Raw genomic sequence first — 19,782 nt, 5'->3', positions numbered from 1 at the left:
CAGAAAATCAGATCCGTAGAGCAAGCTTAAATATCAGACAAGATAATCCCAAGGCTATCCAATGTAAAGCAAATCGCTATGACTAAATCCAAACAAATATGTTCAACTGGCTTGCTGAATTAATACCATTAAATATATTGAATAATAAACTCAACAGACAGACTGAATTGCAAAATATGCTAAAACACACAAGCACACACGCTCTTCCTCAGATTTAGCAATTTAGCATGCCATGGGGAGGCAGCTGCTAATTTTCACTATGTTTAAATAATGCGATCTGAATTTGGTCATAGATGTCGGTGGATTTTTTTCTTTCTTTCACATAGCCCTATTTTGGATTACTGTATCACTACATTATATAGTATGTAATCTCTCCTAATGCAAAATATGTGATAGCTTCCTATTATTTTCTTTCTTTCCTTCTTTCCTTCTTTCCTTCTTTCCTTCTTTCCTTCTTTCTTTCTTCCTTCCTTCCTTCCTTCCTTCCTTCCTTCTTGGATTACTGTATCACTACATTATATAGTATGTAATCTCTCCTAATGCAAAATATGTGATAGCTTCCTATTATTTTCTTTCTTTCCTTCTTTCCTTCTTTCCTTCTTTCCTTCTTTCCTTCTTTCCTTCTTTCTTTCTTTCTTCCTTCCTTCCTTCCTTCCTTCCTTCTTGGATTACTGTATCACTACATTATATAGTATGTAATCTCTCCTAATGCAAAATATGTGATAGCTTCCTATTATTTTCTTTCTTTCCTTCTTTCCTTCTTTCCTTCTTTCCTTCTTCCTTCCTTCCTTCCTTCCTTCCTTCCTTCCTTCCTTCTTGGATTACTGTATCACTACATTATATAGTATGTAATCTCTCCTAATGCAAAATATGTGATAGCTTCCTATTATTTTCTTTCTTTCCTTCTTTCCTTCTTTCATTCTTTCCTTCTTTCCTTCTTTCCTTCTTTCTTTCTTTCTTTCTTTCTTTCTTCCTTCCTTCCTTCCTTCTTTCTCTATTTATTTATTTATTTATTTATATTTATTTATGTATTAGATTTGTATGCCGCCCCTCTCCGCAGACCCGGGGCGGCTAACAACAGTAAAAAGACAATATAAACAAATCTAATATTAAAAGTAATTTTTAAAAACCCCAATTTAAAGAACCAATCATACATACAGACATACCATGCATAAATTTTATAAGCCTAGGGGGGAGGGAATATCTCAATTCCCCCATGCCTGACGACAGAGGTGGGTTTTAAGAAGCTTACGAAAGGCAAGGAGGGTGGGGGCAACTCTGATATCCGGGGGGAGTTGGTTCCAGAGGGTCAGGGCCGCCACAGAGAAGGCTCTTCCCCTGGGTCCCGCCAAACGGCATTGTTTAGTCGACGGGACCCGGAGAAGACCGACTCTGTGGGACCTAACTGGTCGCTGGGATTCGTGCGGCAGAATGGATAAAGGTGTGGTTAAAATGAAGCCTGGAGTCCCAGGAGGGAGGGATTGCATCCCCGAGGGACAAAGAGGCAGCGAAACTAGGAATTTTGGTAGGCAGGAAGACGGCAAAGACAATCCCTCCTTAGCACTTCATAGAGTGCATCTCTAGTTGGCAGATAATTGCTTTAATCTGGCAAGACTCTGTCTGTAAGTGAACAAGAAGAAAGAACCTACTTAGAGGTCACTCTGTGTGTCATTCTTGGGAATCTGACAAAAGACAATCTTATCAGGGAATGAGACTGATAGTAGGGATTTGTCTTATAAAACCATGCAGATCAATGAAAAGAAAAGCATTAAGGCTTGTTAACCTAATTTTGTTAATAACCGGGGCATACAAAACCTTTGCCAGACCAATTCTCAAATACAGCTCGTCTGCCTGGAATCCACACTGTATATTGGATATTAATACAACTGACCAAGTACAGAGGTATTTCTCAAGAATAGCCCACTCCTCTTCTGGTACTTTATGCCACCAAGGTTGAAATGTTGGGTCTGGACAACCTACAACTATGTCACCTATGGTCTGACCTAAGCTTAGTACACAAAATTGTCTGCTACAATGTCCTACCTGGCCTACTGTCCCTATCCTATTATTCCCATTTATTCATACTAACAGAATAGAATAGATTATATTAGATATTATATTAGAATAGAATAGAATAGAATAGAATTTATTTTTATTGTTATTATTTTATTATTTAGATTTGTATGCCGCCCCTCTCCGCAGACTCGGGGTGGCTCACAACAAGATACGGCGAATCATAACAAATCCAAATAGCTTTAAAATATTTAAAAAGATTTAAAAGGAACCCCATTTACTAACAAACACACACACAAACATACCATGTATAAATTGAACATGCCCGGGGGAGGTGTCTCATTTCCCCCATGCCTGACAGCAAAGGTGGGTTTTAAGGAGTTTACGGAAGGCAGGGAGAGTAGGGGCAGTCCTAATCTCTGGGGGGAGTTGGTTCCAGAGAGTCAGGGCCACCACAGAGAAGGCTCTTCCCCTTCTCTGTGGCGGCCCCGACTCTTCCCCTTCTCTTCCAGAGTTGGAAGGGATCTTGGAGGTCTTCTAGTCCAACCCCCTGCTTAGGCAGGAAACATTACAGCACTTCAAATAAATGGTTTTCCAATATCTTCTTTAAAACTTCCAGTGTTGAAGCATTCATAATTTCTGGAGGCAAACTGTTCCACTAATTAATTGTTCTAACCGTCAGGAAAATTCTCCTTTGTTCTAAGTTTCTTCTCTCCTTGATTAGTTTCCACCCATTGCTTCTTGTTCTACCCTCAGGTGCTTTGGAAAATAGTTTGACTCCCTCTTCTTTGTGGCAACCCCTGAGATATTGGAAGACTGCTATCATGTCTCCCCTGGTCCTTCTTTTCATTAAACTAGCCATGCCCAATTCCTGCAACCGTTCTTCATATGTTTTAGCCTCCAGTCCCCTCATCATTTTTGTTGCTCTTCTCTACATTTTTTCTAGAGTCTCAACATCCTTTTTGCATCGTGGCGACCAAAACTGAATGCAGTATTCTACATGTGGCCTTATCAAGGCCTTATAAAGTGGTATGAACACTTCACATGATCTTGATGCTATCCCTCTGTTAATACAACCTAGAATTGTCTTGGCTTTTTTTGGCAGCTGCAGCACAAAGCTGGCTCATATTTAAATGGTTGTCTGTCTTTATAATAGTCATGTCTTGATAGATTTTGTTCCTTACTTTTGAATTCAATTAGATGCTCAGATCAACTCCAAGGGTTGGGTGAACTCACTTATTTAACTTGATAAATCATGCTTTGTATTTGTATTTATTAGATTTGTATGCCACCCCTCTCCGAAGACTCGGGGCAGCTAACAACAATAAAAAAGACAATGTAAACAAATCTAATATTAAAAATAATCTTAAAAACCCAAATTTAAAGAACCAATCATACATACAAGCATACCATGTATAAATTCTATAAGCCTAGGGGGGAAGGGAAAATTTCAATTCCCCCATGCCTGCTTTATGGTTGAACATGTTGTTGCAAACCAAACTAATTCTGGATCGTGCAAAATGCAGCTGCGAGAGCAGTCATGGGCTTACCTAGGTATACCCATGTTTCACCAACACTCCGCAGTCTTCATTGGTTGCCGATCAACTTCCGGTCACAATTCAAAGTGTTGGTTATGACCTTTAAAGCCCTTCATGGCACTGGACCAGGATATCCCCGAGACCGCCTCCTGCCGCACGAATCCAAGTGACCGATTAGGTCCCAAAGAGTGGGCCTTCTCCGGGTCCCATCAACTAAACGATGTCAGTTGGCGGGCCCCAGGGGAAGAGCCTTCTCTGTGGCGGCCCCGGCCCTCTGGAATCAACTCCCTCCGGAGATTAGAACTGCCCCTACTCTCCTTGCCTTTCGTAAACTCCTTAAGACCCACCTCTGTCGTCAGGCATGGGGGAACTGAAACATCTCCCCCGGGCAGATACAATTTATGAATGGTATGTTTGTATGTATGTGTGTTTAGAATATGGGGTCTTTTAAATATTTTTAAACAGTAATTTAGATTTGTTGTAGATTGTTTTTTCACTTGTTGTGAGCTGCCCCGAGTCTGCGGAGAGGGGCGGCATACAAATCTAAATAATAAATAAATAAATAAATTCTGGCTTATTCGATAAAAAGATAATTAAAGAAACTTTTGATTAGGGAAACACATGAACAAGCTCTATGTGCTATTATTTACAAATGAATATAACACCGCCTGAGGAGGGAGCGATGCACACCTTCGATGGTTTGGGGACAAGTGTAAATTTCCAACACAAACTGTAACATTTATTTGAAAAGGAAAAAAAAATGTTTGCTGGAGCGCTTCTGAAAATTTATTCCACTGTCAGACTTGTTTTTATCTGGGGGATTAAAAGAAAAAACCAACCAGCTACTATAAAGAAGAAAGGAGAAATTGTGTATATTTCCCTTTAAACAATGATGGCCAACTCAAAAGGAAAGATTTTATCTGTCACAAAAGAAGCTATGGGGCAATTACAATAGGCCTCGTTGTATCAGTCCTTGTTCTGGTTTATGGCCAACAGTTCCTCCAGGAAATGTCGCAAATCCACAGGATGTCCTTGAGCTTCAGAGTTTACATTTCAAGCTTTGATTAGCTGACAGTGCGCGCACACACATGGATTAATCCAGGCGGTTTCTTAGAACTGCGTTCCCCCCCCCCTTTTTGCTTTTGCAAAATGCTAACAACAAAAATCAAGTTAATAGCAAGCCAATAGGGGAAGAATCATTAAAAATCTACCTTTGCAAACCCCCAGGGATCCTTAAGCATCTCCAAGCTTTCTTTACAAAATGAAGCAAAATGCCCTTTAACTGTCCCATGCTTTCTTTAGGTTGAGCCTGTCAATGATCCGTCAGGGCAATGAATTACTCAGCACTAGAAATGCCTAACCGGCGGTTTAAACCGCCGGCTGAAATTGCCCCCAGAGCAGGGGGACGCTGCTGGTGGCTCCATGGAGCCCCGAACTTCCGGTTTCCGGCGAAAACGGAAGTTCAGCTTTGGCAGCATGCCAAATAGGCGTGCTGCCTTCTGGAGGCAAGGGGAGGTCCTTGATCGCCCTATTTAAGGGCGATCCGAACAGGACCTCCTCCTTGCCTGGGACTGACTCCGAAGCGAACACCCACCCGCCCTCCGCTATCAACAGTGTGTCTTTAGGAGGTTGCTTCGGGGCCGAATAGGAATTTTTTGCGGCCGTTTTTTCGCCTATTCCACACTGACGGTACAGATGGAATGGTTAGGGGGTGCGTCGCAGATAGATTTTAGAAAAGGCCTCCCTTTGGTCACTGGGGTTGGCAGGTTAGGGGCGGAAATGGGCAGTAGAAGCGACTGCGCATGCTCCTTTGGGCATCTTTATAAAGGGTGATGGACCACCTCTCTCCAGGAACTACAGGTTAGAACAACGTCGGGGATTGGAGAGAGGATGCCCATGGGACTCACCGGATCCAATCTCCCTTGGGGATTGGAGGGTGAACTCCTCCCACACGACAAAGGGGCGTGGCTCGGACCCAGGTGAAGGTGGCTACCTTCACCTGGTTCAGCAAGGAGTTTTGCCCAATGTTGCCAAGGAAGATTCTGGCAGGAATTTCTGCCCTGCTAGTTTTGGCCTCTGCAGGTCCTTAGTTATAGTTGAATTTAAATATTTGAATTTAAATATTTAAAGTTACGTATTTAAAGTTACATTATTTAAATTTATGTTAATTTAATAAAATGACCCTTTATTTAAACCACACTATGTCTCAGGGTCTTTACTCCACTTCCGGGGCAATTACTCAGCCTTGTAATTCAGTGGTGGCAAAGAACTGGTGGGATCATAAGTCCGAAAAAGTGGTCGAAAATGAGCAAGCAAAACTACTGTGGGACTTCCGACTTCAGACTGACCAAATTCTGAAGCATAACACACCAGACATTGTGATCATGGAGAAAAATAAAGTATGGATCATCGACATCGCAATCCCAGGAGACAGCAGAATTGAGGAGAAGCAGCTAGAGAAATTAGTGAAATACGAAGATCTAAAAATCGAGCTGCAACGACTCTGGCATAAGCCAGTGAAGGTGGTCCCAGTGGTACTTGGCATGCTGGGCGCAGTACCAAAGGATCTCAGTGGACATTTGAAAACCATTGGAATTGACAAAATCTCCACCTGTCAATTGCAAAAGGCCGCTTTACTGGGATCGGCAAACATAATTTGCCGCTACATCACGCAGTCCTAGGTGCTTGGGAAGCGCCCGACTGGTGATGAAATACGAAATCCAGCATAGTGATCTGTATTGACATAATAATAATAATAATAATAATAATAATAATAATAATAATAATAATAGTCTCTTGAGGTATTGCTTATTCATTTTATTTTATTTATCAAGCTTAAATGCCACGGTGATTCTAGACAGCTTGCAGAGTTTGAATAAAATGCAGTATAAAACATTAAAACAATAAACCTCTTAAATTTAAAAAAAATCCAATTAAAATAAAACTAAGCAGGATGGAGAGGGAGGAAGCAAAGTACCCACATGAAAAAGATGGTTGTTGGTGTTACTTATAGCAAGGTGGTCTAGAGAACTCTGGAGGGAGAAAGATAGGTGAACTAAACAGATTTATCTATGCCTAGTAAAAAATAAATAAATCGGTGATAGCAACCACAGGCAGCAGAAAAAAAACAAGGCAGGAGACAGCTAAAGAAGAACAGCTGAGCTCAGTTATATACATCTCAGGTTTCATAGGAGTTAACACTGTGAATCATGCACATTTTCAAAAATACATTGAGAATCTAATTGTTCAACACTGCAAGAAAGAATAAGCCTAATGAATATGAAATGTGCTTTGATTAGTATCCTAATTGCAAGACACCAAGTTTCCAAAAGGTCTTATGTACTATCTTGAGCAACCCAACCTTTATTGCTTCCTGGAATTAATTTATCTTACAGCTTTAAAAAAAATAATGACACTGATTAACATGCTGTCTCTAAATGCTATTTATTGCTCTGTCATTCTGAAAGTTGAAGTTACGTTTAAAAAAAAAAACACCTTATACCCAGCATGTAACTTAATTTATTTTTGAAAACCTGAAAATTGATTTTCCCCTCAAATTGGTTATAGACCATCTTTTTTCAGATAAGTGAGTAAAATACATATACTTTAACAGGCTTTTTTCCATACTTATCAGTAAAAAAGAAAATATGGGATATGTTTGATACTGTGACTAACTGGGTCCATCCATGAGCATCCACAGGGTGGGAGAAGAGGAGAAGGATGGCTGATGATGTCACATGCTTCATATCATTTATATGCAGGTGACAAAACTGATGCAAATCGCTAAATTGACACCACTTGTGTAATGACATAATGAGAGTCTCACTGGGATTTCTTCAGATAATTATGCAGTATCCTTTTCTCTAGCAATTAAATGGGAGGAGGAGGAGGAGGAGGGGAAAGGGAAGGGGAAGGGGAAGGAAAGAAAGAGGAAGTGGAAAAGGAAGAAGAAGAAGAGGAGGAGGAGGAGAAGAAGAAGAGGAGAAGAAGAAGAAGAAGAAGAAGAAGAAGAGGAAAAGGAAGAGGAGGAAGAGGAGGAGGAGGAGGGGGAGAGGAAGAAGAGAAGAAGAAGAAGAAGAAGAAGAAGAAGAAGAAGAAAGAAGGAAGAAGGAATGAGAAGGAGAAGGAGAAGAAGAAGACGACGACGAAAAGGAAGAGGAGGAGGAGGAGAGGAAGAATTGAAGAAGAAGAAGAAGGAGGAGGAGGAGGAGGAAGGAAGAAGGAAGAAGGAAGAAGGAGAAGGAGAAGGAGAAGGAAAAGAAGAAGAAGAAGAAGAAGAAGAAGGAGAAGGAGAAGGAAAAGAAGAAGAAGAAGAAGAAGAAGAAGAAGAAGAAGAAGAAGAAGAAGAAGAAGAAGAAGAAGCAGCAGCAGCAGCAGCAGCATTCAGGTTTTTTTAAGCCTTATAAAGTTATATATTTCATTGTCTTTTTTTTTTGGTTTTATATTGCTTCCCCTCACTGCCTGGCATTATATGTGTACCCCAGTACATAATTTTAATTAAAAATAACAATTATTTCCCCCCCTAAAAATAGGGGAAAGGGAAAGAGGTGATTACTCTCATCTTAAAACAGCCACAACAATGCCAATAAGACATCCAAAACACAAATTACCCAACTGTATGTTGCAAATACTTACACCACAGCCCTCCAAGAAGTATATGGATTTTATACGCAGTAGTAATGGAGATTAAGTAGGTCTCCTTTTCCAACTGACTCAGTATTGAACCAGCTTCCCAGCATTTACTACTCGGGCGCCTTATGCTGATTTATTACCCATTACAGAAAAATGAATAAATAAAACCCACCGTTACCACTGGCATTTGGTATGTATGAACATATATGAAGTATGAAATTTCATATCATACGAAGTTATGAGGCTGACAGTGATTGAGATGCTGGACTGATCCAACTTTCCCGAGGAGTGACTCCATCTTTTCAACTTAATCTTTCTTGGAGATTTGGAGTCAAGGGGCTCAAAAAAAATAATAAAGTGAACACTTAAACAACACAATATAACTCCTAGTAAATCAAACCTCTGTGAAATCAAACTCTCCATTTAGGAAGCAGCACCGAATAAAGTATTAGTGTACTTTGTTATGTACAAAGTAAGTATACTTTGCATACTTTGTGTTCTGTCTGGGTTTTCCCAAACCTCAACACCAACTGAAAAAACAGCCAGACACTCTGGTAAAAGCCAAAAGTATTTTATAGCTGGAAAAAATAAGCACAAAGGAAAACCTGTCTTCACAACAGACAGGCTGTAATACGTTACAGCAGGGTCCTGATGTCCAGTCAATACCACAAGCTTCTTGCTGGCACCCCCCCCCCCCCAAGGTTTCAATAGTCCAAGGCACAAACCAGGATTGTAAGCCACCAAAGTTCACAGACAGGTCTCACGAATCTCCAAGATAAAACTCCACAAGCCAGGAAGGGTGGGTCCGCCTTTTATCCTTTCCCAAGAGCACCACACCCAAACCCAGCTGTGACCTCTAATGCTGGAAATACTTAGCCAATTGAGTCCGTCTCTGATTAGCTCTCCTTTGTCGCATATCTATGATGTCTTGAGCATTTTCCCCTAAGGAATCCAGGCTGCTTGCTGGGGAGAGCTCCCCCTGGTGGGACTCTGGCTGTCCTTCTTCTTCAGCCTGGGATTCCTCGTCAGTCTGCACCTCCTGTTCCTCAGCCTCTCCCTCTGAGCTGGAAACCGACAGAAGGTCAGCCATTCCCGGAGGGGTCCCAGACTGAACCACAACACTTTGTATACAAAGTAAGTATACTTTGTACAGAACAAAGTATTCAATGAGAATATTTCATTATTCATTCAAATCTAGGATGGGTTCCCTTTATTTTTTTGAGCAGTATAGTTTTCCCAATATATGTGACCTCAAATTCTCATGGTTGATAAATGTTGATAAGTGCAACAAGTTGATAAATGCAACAAATGCCTAAATCATGTTTTAAATGCCTAAAACACGATTTGAGTTTTGCTCACAAGATCATATGCTGCAACGTCCTACCAGTCAATGACTACTTCAGCTTCAACCGCAATAACACAAGAGCACGCAACAGATTCAAACTTAATACGAACCGCGCCAAACTTGACTGTAAAAAATATGATTTCAACAATCGAGTTATCGAAGCGTGGAACTCATTACCGGACTCAATTGTGTCAACCCCTAACCCCCAACACTTCTCCCTTAGACTCTCCACGATTGACCTCTCCAGGTTCCTAAGAGGCCAGTAAGGGGCGTACATAAGTACACCGGTGTGCCATTCGTCCCCTGTCCAATTGTCTTTCTTTTCTTTCACCTATCTTATATATTCTCTTCCTTTCATATATCCTCTCCTCTAAGTTCACTTTCACCCTCTTTTATATTATCACATATCTATTTTTCTTCCTATGTATTTGTGTATTGGACAAACAAACAAACAAACAAACAAACAAACAAACAAACAAACAAACAAACGAATAAATAAATAATAGTGCTTTGGATCCTCTATAATAAAGGTGGCAAATCTCAAGTCGCTTAGTCTTGTATGACTTTACAAACCAGCCTTCCTTATCTGGAGGTTCTCAAGATGTATCACCTGATGCCTACACATATCTAAACCAGGAATAGCTCCTTGAAGGACTTACTGAATTCATTTGAGCATATAATTCTCGATCTGTTTATTGTTTATTGTCGAGCCATATAAATGCATTCCAGAGACATTCTGCCTTCCGTAGACTTACATTAAAAGAAAATGTGCAAACAGAAAACACCACCAGGGTGGATTCTACAAAAAAACACAATCATAGATCCTCATTTTCCGCAATATTAACTCATTGATAGCACCACTATGATGAAAGGGAACATAGAACAGAACAGAAAAGAACAGAACTGGGGTGACGCAGTGGTTTGAGTGCAGCATTGCAGGCTACTTCAGCTAACTGCTAGCTGTAGTTCAACTGTTCAAATCTCACCACCGGTTCCAGGTTGACTCAGCCTTCCACCCTTCCGAGGTGGGTAAAATGAGGACCCAGATTGTTGGGGGCAAGAGGCTGATTCTGTAAACTGCTTAGAGGGGGCTGTAAAAGCACTATGAAATGGTATATAAGTTTAAATGTTATTGCTATTATTAAATACATATGCCACCTATCTTGAATATGCCGAGACCTGTGTAGATTTTCACGGGTACAGGTATAAAGGCCTTGGCATATTCAGGTTTCTTCCCATGTAATTTTCAGAGATTTCTGGTGACGTTTCGAATTGATGGAAAGAAGGGAATACGATAATTGTAAACAGCAAAAATTGGGAAAACCGAAGAAACAGAATTGTAATTGTAAACCATCTTTCAGCTGTGGCGAGGGGGGCGTTTGCCCAGGTTCGCCTGGTGCACCAGTTGCGGCCCTATCTGGACCGGGACTCACTGCTCACAGTCACTCATGCCCTCATCACCTCGAGGTTCGACTACTGTAATGCTCTCTACATGGGGCTACCTTTGAAAAGTGCTCAGAAACTCCAGATCGTGCAGAATGCAGCTGCGAGAGCAGTCATGGGCCTACCTAGGTATGACCATGTTTCACCAACACTCCGTAGTCTGCATTGGTTGCCGATCAATTTCCGGTCACAATTCAAAGTGTTGGTTATGACCTTTAAAGCCCTTCATGGCACTGGACCAGAATATCTCCGAGACCGCCTGCTGCCGCACGAATCCCAGCGACCGACTAGGTCCCACAGAGTGGGCCTTCTCCGGGTCCCGTCAACTAAACAATGTCGGTTGGCGGGCCCCAGAGGAAGAGCCTTCTCTGTGGCGGCCCTGGCCCTCTGGAACCAACTCCCCCCGGAGATTAGAACTGCCCCTACTCTCCTTGCCTTTCGTAAGCTTCTTAAGACCCACCTTTGTCGTCAGGCATGGGGAAACTGAGACATCTCCTCCGGGCATTTACAATTTATGAATGGTATGTCTGTATGTATGTTTGTTTAGAAAATGGGTTTTTAAAAATATTTTTAAATAGTAATTTAGATTTGTTGTAAATTGTTTTCACTTTGTTGTGAGCCGCCCCGAGTCTGCGGAGAGGGGCGGCGTACAAATCTAAATAATAAATAAATAAATGAATGAATGAATAAATAAATAAACAAACATGTCTTTAAGTTTGATGTCTTTGTTGTACTATGCTCTTTCTTTTGTTTTTAAAAACTGAATAAAAATTACTTAAAAAAAATATTTTGTCTACTCACCTCCGCAAAGCAGTGCGATCCAATATTTTTTTTTTCCTTAAAGGAAAAAAAAAAAGAATCTTTTAATCTCAGCCCAAAGAAATTTTTGTTTTTGATTAATCCCAGATCAACCTGTTTTAAGAAAATAAGGGGAATGCAATCAGATGGCGAATGAAAAGCTTTTTTTCTTACGGGGTAGATTTTCAATGGGCAGTCCAATAAATTTTGCTGGGCCCAGAAAGTGTACTGAAATTCTAATGGAGAATTGGATAAAGAAATGTGTCAGCAGGGATCAAAGGAGAGTAGGGCTGCAAGGGAGCGGGCAATTTTCCAACTCTTCACGCCACGTCTTTGATCTGTGGCACTGGAAAATGTAAAAGGCAAGCCACAGGCACATCACAAAGCCGTCTTATCTTGAACCGCAAGACGGTGATACAAAGATCTCTCTTGTTCCTGTTTTATTCCACCCATTTGTTGATTTCAAGAAGCTCAATCCGTCTGTCTCGTACGTTTTAGCAAAAGAATTCAGTGGGTAATACCTTGTTACTTGGACTTGGCTGACCCAGATTGGATCTGGCGAGTCTTCGGAGAGGGGCGGCATACAAATCTAATAAAGAACAATAATAAAATAATAATATGGTTAATGGATTTGAGCCCGACCTGTGGGGCTGCAATGCAACATCCCCCTTTTCTGAAAGGCAGTTTCAAATGTTTCTTTCTTTTTTCTTTTAGTTTTCTATATTAAGTTTTGCAAAATATAAATAAAAGAAGGTGTATACACTACAATATAGTGGTACCTCTACCTAAGAATGCCTCTTCTTATGAACTTTTCTAGATAAGAACCAGGTGTTCAAGAATTTTTTTTGCCTGTTCTCAAGAACCATTTTCCACTTACAAACCTCAGCCTCTGAAACTGTAACTGGAAAAGGCAGGGAGAAGCCTCCGTGGGGCCTCTCTAGGAATCTCCTGGGAGGAAACAGGGCCGGAAAAGGTGAGGAGAAGCCTCTGTGGGGCCTCTCTAGGAATCTCCTGGGAGGAAACAGGGCCGGAAAAGGTGAGGAGAAGCCTCTGTGGGGCCTCTCTAGGAGTCTCCTGGGAGGAAACAGGGCCTCCACCCTCCCTGTGTTTTCCCCAATCGCATGCATTATTTGCTTTTACGTTGATTCCTATGGGGAAATCATTTCTTCTTACAAACATTTCTACTTAAGAACCTGGTCATGGAACTAATTAAGTTCACAAATAGAGGTACTACTGTATTGGGAAAAGCTCAAAAAAAAAACCCCAGCTCGGGTTTGTAAGTAGAAAATGGTTCTTGAGAAGAGGCAAAAAAAAAATCTTGAACACCCAGTCATTATCTAGAAAAGTTCGTAAGTAGAGGCATTCTTAGGTAGAGGTACCATTGTATGTGCTTCTGTAGACATCAACAGACATGGTTGGTTAGCCTTACATGGGAGAAGAATGTTATTTAGCTCTCTGAGTCCTAAATGCCACGCAGGAGGAATAGAGTTTCTTAGAGCCTGGTGTTAGAGCTTTCAAGATCATCAAACATTGATTCCCAATTTATTAGAAAGCTACTTGGCTTGTTCTTGTCCTGTTAACAGCAGCTTGAGATGCAGAACACAGCAGGTAAATGTCTTCTGCCTAGTGATAAACAAGAACATCTGCTGATACTAACATATTGTGAAGCTGATGTTCCCGTCAAAGAGTAAACAATGAGGAGTTGGCCCCCGATATACGTGCGCCGTGTGGGTGTGTGCTCGCAATAGCCTCTTTGCGATTGTTGCTCCTCCTCTGATTTCCTGAACCACTTCAGCTAAATTGGGGAGACGGCAATTTTAATTTGAGCGAAATCTGTTCTCTTTTTTTTTGGTCTCCAGTCGCAGCCGTCTGCCCAATTCTCCCACTAGCACTGGGTGACAGATGCACCATATAATCACAGAATGCTTCTTTCTGAATTTATTTGAATCAATTAATCTGTGAAATTCTGCTGATGAAGTTCAGGATAGTTCTCATGCTTGGTTTTCTTTTTTTTTAAAGATCTGAGTAAGATTGCTACCTGCTGCTGTAAATATCCAGCATGAGGTGTACATACAACCTGCTCGGTTTGTTACGAGCAGATGAGAGATGCTGTATTGTTAATAATGCCTACACAGCATTTGTGAGAGGTTCTCAGCTAGATATTCGCCCTTTGGATTCCCTCCGAATACAAACAAGCAATCTAATCAGATATTGGCTTCAATGCTGCAATAAGTTATGTTATGGAACGAACTGTTCTGTCTGTGGACAATTGTTCTGACGAGGGTTGGAAAAACACTGGAGAGGTTTATTATTGGCTTGTTTATGTGTTTGTTTATTTATTTAAAATTTATTTTGCTGTCTACTTGCACATGGTGACTCAAAGCCGCTTCCAAAAACATAGAAACACCATATAACAATAACAATAACAACAACAATAATAACAACAATAACAATAAGAATAACAATAACAATAACAGAACCATAGAACCACAGAACCACAGAACCACAGAACCACAGAACCACAGAACCACAGAACCACAGAACCACAGAACCACAGAACCACAGAACCACAGAACCACAGAACCACAGAACCACAGAACCACAGAACCACAGAACCACAGAACCACAGAACCACAGAACCACAGAAACACAGAAACATGGAAACATGGAAACATAGAAACATAGAAGGTTGACGGCAGAAAAAGACCTCATGGGTCTATATCCTGTATTTTATCTTAGGATGGATATATGTTTATCCCAGGCATGTTTAAATTCAGTTACTGTGGATTTACCAACCACGTCTGCTGGAAGTTTGTTCCAAGCATCTACTACTCTTTCAGTAAAGTCATATTTCCTCACGTTGCTTCTGATCTTTCCCCCAACTAACCTCAGATTGTGCCCCCTTGTTCTTGTGTTCACTTTCCTATTAAAAACACAATAATAATAATAATAATAATAATAATAATAATAATAATAGAATAAGATAGGATAGAATAGAAACAAAGTTGGGGGTCTTCTAGTCTAACACCTGCTTAGGCAGGAAACCCTACATCATTTCAGACAAATGGGAAAGGGGGGACATGATCGAAACATTTAAATATGTTAAAGGGTTAAATAAGGTTCAGGAGGGAAGTGTTTTTAATACGAAAGTGAACACAAGAACAAGGAGGCACAATCTGAGGTTAGTTGTGGGAAAGATCAGAAGCAACATGAGAAAATATTATTTTGCTGAAAGAGGAGTAGATGCTTGGAACAAACTTCCAGCAGACGTGGTTGGTAAATCCACAGTGACTGAATTTAAACATGCCTGGGATAAACATATATCCATCCTAAGATAAAATACAGGAAATAGTATAAGGGGAGACTAGATGGATCATGAGGTCTTTTTCTGCTGTCAATCTTCTATGTTTCTATGTTTCAGAAAAATGGTGATACAATCTCTTCTTTAAAAATCCCAGTATTGGAGCATTCACAACTTCTGGAGGCAATCCGTTCCACTGATTAATTGCTCCAACTGATCAATAGTTCTAGCTGTTAGGTGTTCCAATCTAATCTCTAAATTGAGTTGACTTGTTGGATGGAATATAAAAGTCAGGTGAATTTGTCTAGTTAAGCCAGATGCCTTTGAACTGATTTTTTTTTTTTAATTTGGGATCTTTTAAATATAAAAATAACTTTTCTGAAAGTAGGGTAACACGGAATAGCTGTGATTTCAGCAAAAACAGGGGTAGAAAAACAAAACCACTAAACTTGAGATATTTTGTTATTATTGTTGTCTTCTGATGCCTGTTGCTTGAAAGAACTCTTGAGAAGCTTGAACTTCATAAGATCAAGATGAAAGTGATGGTTTGTCAGACTCCAGAAAGTAGATACTAGCTTTAGTAACCCTTCAGATTTGCCCAGCTAGTCATTTGGTTCTCTGCCTATCAACAATGAAACAGGAGCATGATGTTGAGTTTTGGATCCAGGCCCCACAGAGGCATCTGGTAAGCTGTGATAAAAAAACTGCTTGATAGGCTTTGGGTCTGGTCAAATAGGGCTTTTTTTCTTATATTCTGAGGTCTCCTGCCAGATTGATACTTTAGCATATTCGTTTTGGTACGTATTGAAGACCTCTTGATAAAGAGACTTGGAAAAGGCCAAAGTCTCCATTAATTAATTAATTAATTTATTATTTGTTAATTGTGCTTATATGCTGCCCAGCTCCTGAAGGATTCTGGCCTGCTTCCAGCAAATAAGAACAGTTCATAAAAGTGGCATTTAAAAATAATAAAAAACCCTACTCAAACATACATGGGGTGGACAAAAAAACGGAAACACCTTGAAAAATCATCAAAATATCTTTTAATATGGTGTTGGTCCACCTTTTGCGGCAAATACAGCCTCAATTCTCCGAGATATTGATTCATACAAATTGTGAATTGTTTCCAAAGGAATTTTAGCCCATTCTTCAGTTAAAGCACCCTCCAGTTCTTTTAGAGACGATGGTGGTGGAAATCGCCTTCTTACTTGAATCTCTAAAATCAACCATAAATTGTGTTTGGAGACCGACCGGCAACCAATGCAGCCCACAGAGCATTGGTGTTATATGGGCATACCTGGGCACATTTGATTAAATGATGAAGGAACTAAAGCAAAATTCATTGTAAGTTGATCTTAGCTGTGAGAGCAATTTCCTAGGTCAAGGATAGGCAAAGTGTTATGTTTTATGACTTGTGGACTTCAACTCCCAGAATTCCTGAGCCAACCATTCTATCTATTGTAAAAAACAATACATAGTAACAAATCTAATATTTAGCAATCTAAATTACAGTTTTAGGTTAAAAAATCCAAAAGAAACCCCAATATATAAAAAACAAGCACACAGTCGAATCATACACAGAAACTACATGGGCAAGGGGGAGATGTTTCAATTCCCCCATGCCTGACGGCAGAGGTGGGTTTTAAGGAGTTTCCAAAAGGCAAGGAGGGTGGGGGCAATCCTAATCTCTGGGGGGAGCTGGTTCCAGAGGGTCGGAGCCACTACAGAGAAGGCTCTTCCCCTGGGTCCCGCCAGACGACATTGTTTAGTCGACAGGACCAGGAGAAGACCAACTCTGTGGGACCTAACCGGTCACTGGGATTCGTGTGGCAGAAGGCGGTCCCAGAGATATTCTGGTCCGATGCCATGTGTGGTTTAATAGATCATAAGCAACACTTTGAATTGTGATCGGAAACTGATCGGCAACCAGTGCAGACTGCGGAGTGTTGGAGTAACATGGGCATAGTTAGAGAAGCCATGATTGCTCTCGCAGCTGCATTCTGCATGATCTGAAGTTTCCGAACATTCTTCAAAGGTAGCCCCATGTAGAGAGCATTACAGTAGTCGAGCCTCGAGGTGATGAGGGCATGAGTGACTGTGAGCAGTGAGTCCCGATCCAGATAGGGCCGCAATATCCTTGAAGGTGTTGGTGCTGTCTCAATCCCCAGTGCTTCTAAAGTACCATATTTTTCAGAGTATATGATACACCTTTCCCCCCTCCTAAAAGAGGGTAGAAATTTTGGGGTGTCCTATACATCGAATGTAACCCTTGCTTCCTCCAGTACTCAAACTAGAATAAATTGATGGAGCACCTTCCAATGACCTGGGCATTGGATGAGGATAGCTTGCCATGTTCAATTGCCAGAGAAATCCAATAAAAGACAAAGATAGCATAATTGTATTGGGAATATGAGATAAAGATAGTTTGGTTCTGATGAGGTAGATGCTAATTAGACTTCACGCAGAGGACTAGGGAAGTTAACTTTCCTTTTGAGAACTAACGCAAATGAAGATAACACTCCTTAGAAATTGCAGGGGCTAAAAAAAGGATACCATGTGATCACCTGCCTATTCATTCTCAGAAAGCCTTTCCTTTGGATCTTTTCAAAAAAAGATTTAATCTCAATAGCATTTAATTCCTATCTTTTTCAATCTCTCTCTCTCTCTCTTATTTTTTTAAGTGTCATACTCTAGATTCATCTTGAGAGTGTAGGAGTGCCTATTTTAAGCCAAGGAACATGCTTTGCATATCGAAGCTCCGAGATGTTGGGGGAAAGATCAAAAGCAACATGAGAAAATATTATTTTACTGAAAGAGTAGTAGATCCTTGGAACAAACTTCCAGCAGACGTGGTAGATAAATCCACAGTAACTGAATTTAAACATGCCTGGGATAAACATACATCCATCCTAAGATAAAATACAGAAAATAGTATAAGGGCAGACTAGATGGACCATGAGGTCTTTTTCTGCCGTCAGACTTCTATGTTTCTATGTTTCTATGAGATTGACTTCCTGGTTATCTTCTCTCGTTTTCCTTTGTGGCATTCTTGATTTGCCTGAATAATCCCTGATTAGGACTAGGATCATGTGGTCAGCAGTTACATAGAAACATAGAAGATTGACAGCAGAAAAAGACCTCGTGGTTCATCTAGTCTGCCCTTACACTCTTTTCTGTATTTTATCTTAGCATGGAGATATGTTTATCCCAGGCATGTTTAAATTCAGTTACTGTGGATTTACCAACCACTTCTGCTTGAAGTTTGTTCCAAGCATCTACTACTCTTTCAGTAAAATAACATTTTCTCATGTTGATTCTGATCTTTCCCCTCAACTAACCTCAGATTGTGCCCCCTTGTTCTTGGGTTCACTTTCCTATTAAAAACACTTCCCTCCTGAATCTTATTTAACCCGGTAACCTATTTAAATGTTTTGACCATGTCCCCCCTTTCCCTTCTGTCCTCCAGACTATACAGATTGAGTTCATTAAGTCTTTCCTGATAAGTTTTATGCATTAAGACCTTCCACCACTTTTGTAGCCCGTCTTTGAACTCGTTCAATTTTGTCAATATCTTTTTGTAGGTGAGGTCTCCAGAACTGAACACAGTATTCCAGTTGGTAGGCATGAATTTCTGAAAACCTGATTTTCTAGAATTTTGGAGGACTTCTTCAGCAACAGTCTTCTTAAGAACATCTTTCATTAATAATAATAATAATAATAATAATAATAATAATAATAATAATAATAATAAGTCTTCGGAGAGGAGCGGCATACAAATCTAATAAATTGAATTCTAATAAATTGAATAATTTATTAGATTTGTATGCCGCCCCTCTCCGAAGACTCCACCATTCGGTTATATCCGACTCTTGACAACTTAAATAGAACTCAGGATATGATCAAACAGATACCAGTTCTGCATTAAAGGAACAATTCTGTAAAAAATATGGATTTACATCAATGTGGCTTTGTGGTGCAACCTGAGAAAAACAAAATACCTTTCTTTTGTTTCAATATAACCAATGAGGTTATTGATGCTCGAATGCCCCCATTTGTCTCCTTGATCAGCTGGACAAGGGAGCATTCAGTTAGTTAAATTTTTCACCTCCTGAAGATATCCTTCCAATTATATGGGAAACGGTTCGTCCACTGCTGGAGAACCCAATGACACCAAGTACAACCTTGTGATATTAAAAGATTAATGGGCATAAATAACACAAGCTTGCACCATTTGCTGTCAATTAAGCCAAGGGTCATAAATGGAGATGAGCAGAAATTAAAGATGCTCGTGGATGCGAGCAAGCCCCAAGGAATGCTGTTTCCAAGTTTTTCAGATGTATCAACATAACTCATGGCTCATCAAGGTTCCCAATGACCTTTCTTTGTAACAGCATGGCAGAAGAGATGTGGGAGGTATCAAAAGAAGGACGTCAAAAATGCTACCTTGATGGAAACCTTGCCTACCGTTGACTATCTTCTTCGTTTTCCCCTCCCTTAAATATAACTGTCAAAATTGCGTTTCCTGGTGGTTAAGCAGGCATAAACATAAACCTAGCCTCTATGAGGATTTCCTTGAGAATTTGCAGAAGAATCTTCTGGATGACTGATCACAGTAGGAACAAAGATTAAATGTGTTTAGCCAATGGTCCATGTTCATAACCAATGGAGAAAAAAAAGAAAGAACATTTGGGTTTTTCCTGTCTATGCATAGG

This window comes from Erythrolamprus reginae, chromosome 8, assembly GCF_031021105.1.
Source record: "Erythrolamprus reginae isolate rEryReg1 chromosome 8, rEryReg1.hap1, whole genome shotgun sequence".
Classification (NCBI taxonomy): Eukaryota; Metazoa; Chordata; class Lepidosauria; order Squamata; family Dipsadidae; genus Erythrolamprus; species Erythrolamprus reginae.
This window is presented reverse-complemented; position numbering follows the sequence as displayed.